Raw genomic sequence first — 3,115 nt, 5'->3', positions numbered from 1 at the left:
GCAGCTGAGAGCACTACTGAGAGCACTACCGAACGAGACACACGAAGCAGGGTCCACGTGCTTCAGCTGCACCAACCCCACCATGAATCTCTTTTTCTCTGTCTCGTTCCTTCTCCCTGTGTTTCCCTCTTTTCTCCGTTGCCGCATTTACTCACCGCATTCGCTTGTGGCCCGGTCTGCCCGGATTCTCTTTTCTTCCTTTCTCCTTTCCATTCTCATGCTGTAGCGACCGTCTGTTCTCCTGGTACCCCACCAGGTCCTTTGGTAACCACCTACGTATCCTTCTGCGACGGCCTGACCGTGCACGGGGAGAACTGCGTTCCTTTCGTACTTACTATCTTTACGAGCGATAACGCTATTCCGGACAAAGCTCTTGCGCCGGCTGCGATGCTATTGCGGTTCAAAAACGGATATGGGTCGTACATGACTCACACGCGGTTTGCAAATCCCACTGTTGCCGGAACAAAGTCTCAAAGATGATTAACGAGGGATGAAATAAAGGCACAAATGAGAATCTTTCAATTGCACGATACATTCTTTGAAAGAGAAGAAAAAGTGTCATTTAATACCACGTTATCTAAGAATCCTGTATTTAATTCAGTAATTAAAAACCAATAAATTAATTAATCATTCTACAATAAAAACAAGATATAGACAAACATTAATCATGAATAAATAGTATTAATAACGTAAATCTTTGAAATATTAATATTATAATCACAAATAATTTTTATATTTAAATGTAAATAATTATAATAAAATTATAATAAATAAAATTTTTATTCGATTCAAAATTATAAAGAGCTTACACCAGAGAGATGTTATAAAAAAAGATAAAATACAAGAAAGGTTAATAAATTGAAAGTAAAATGATTATTAAGATAATATATAAAAATGCATAATAGTGGAGAGTGTGAGTAAAAACATTCTTTAAGTTACTATTGAATATTTAATGATATAACAATACAACAATACATACGAATTGTTCACAGATAATTAAATATGGTATATAATAATATGGTATATAATAATTGTATACAATAATTGGTATATAATAACATGGTATAATATTTAGTCGAGCCAGAAACCGCAACGCCGTTTATACAATGATCAATTCTATACATAATATGTTACAAGCATTTATATTACCTATATTTTATAGCCTCATTAATACAAAAGGAAGTAAACCGCAAGATCATAAAATAAGATAAAAAACTAAATATTAATAAACTAATACCCGATTGACTTAGGTATAGAAATAATACGATAAATATTAAAATATAAGAAAATGCTCCTTAAAAAAAGAAATCTTTTATATTTTTCTCTGTACATTTTTATCTTCTCAATAAGTAAATAATACAACTGTCAACATTCTTACAATTATTAAATTCTCAATATTCTGATTAAAAAACAATTTTATTATCAAATTAAATGTAGATGTTTAAAATTAGAATCGTATAATTGAAAGGTTTTCTACAAAAATCAAAGTTCATAAACTTAAATTTTCGGGAAACAAAATCTTCTCATTTACAAATTGTTTATTGTACAATATAAAATATAAGTATGATAATTTTTCTCCGGAAGTTTTTATGTAACATACATAAAAACAAAATTGTAATTTTGATTAACATTTTAAAAATCTATTTAAAAGAAGAAAATAATAACTCCTTGGACGTGTTCGATTCTTTCAAAAATTTTATATTTACTACTTATTTATCCTACAATGTATTAATTTTATATTTATATTTATATAAAGTTTACAATATTTTATTTTATAATTACTTTTTATAAGATTAATAATGATAAGGATGAAGAAGGAAATATTATTTAAACTTTTTAACGTATAAGCAATAATTATTTAATTTTTTATTTATAAAATGTTACAAACTGTTTTTAATAAAAACAGCTTCTTTATATTTCTTTCATATAAAGAAAAATTGAGAGTCGTGAGATATCTTGAATAATTCGTGTTAAATTTTGAAAGCAACCGCTAAAATTACTTTATTACAGTCTATTTAGACATTATAGGATACTGGTCACTTTTTCTACAAACTAAATTTCAATTTTGTAGATAATAGCGATTTTTACAAGTGTACACTTTCTACGTAATTTTGAGAAGTATGTCAGATATTATTTATTTAGCTTTATTCTAGCTGAACGATCTTGAGTGTAGTTTTGAAATAATGCAATTGAATTTAATGTGTGCCGTAATGTATACATAAATTTGGTACATAAATGTAAGTATATCATGTAGTGAGAAGGATCCTACAATGATCATGAGCCATTTGCATTACTAGTGTAAGACCGTTCTGGCGACCTCACAATCTCATAGTGGATGTTACACAATGCTTACTAATAGCAAAGAAATTATTTTAGAAAGTAATTTTTTAAGCCAAAGAAATTATTTAAAAAAATTTTTTTTAATATAAAATATATGTTATAAAATGTTCATAAAATCTTTTTTGTGGCTCTTACATACTGATAAGTATCTTTACATTTATCAGTGTGTAAGATCCACGAATTATTAATCTGTAATTTTTATAATTAAAAGTGCCTTTTATGACATTAGTTGTTAGCAATTCCCCTATTATCTCACAAATGCATCCTTTTTTTCTTCTTCATTAAATGGTAAATTATGTTTGTTTTATATCCATTAAATTTCTACCTATATAAAGTGATAATAGAACTCTATGGCTAACAATCTAATGTTGATAAAAATTGTGTCGTGTTAATATTCACTGACAATGAGCTATTAAAAAAAAAATCAAAATGATATTCTATTCCCTTCTTTCCTATAAATATACTATTATAATTTTGCCCTAATAAATATAAAAATATAATATAATAGTTATAAAAGTTTTTAACCTCTTAATTGAAGATTATATTTTGAGAATTAATATTTTGAAGACTTATTAAAAAAATATATATAAAAACTTTTTTTCAAACTTGAAAAAATTTTATATTTAATATTTATTTATATTTTCCGTTTTCTGTTTAATTTTTACCAAAACAAAATGATCATATAACGCTACTGATAGAGAATAATTTGGCGCCAAAACATAGATTAAAAAAAAATGAACTTGTTTGGTTTTCATATTATAGAAATCTCTTTAAT

Source organism: Solenopsis invicta, chromosome 1 (assembly GCF_016802725.1).
Source record: "Solenopsis invicta isolate M01_SB chromosome 1, UNIL_Sinv_3.0, whole genome shotgun sequence".
Taxonomy (NCBI): domain Eukaryota; kingdom Metazoa; phylum Arthropoda; class Insecta; order Hymenoptera; family Formicidae; genus Solenopsis; species Solenopsis invicta.
The sequence above is the reverse complement of the archived record's forward strand: the minus strand, read 5'-3'. Positions refer to the sequence as shown.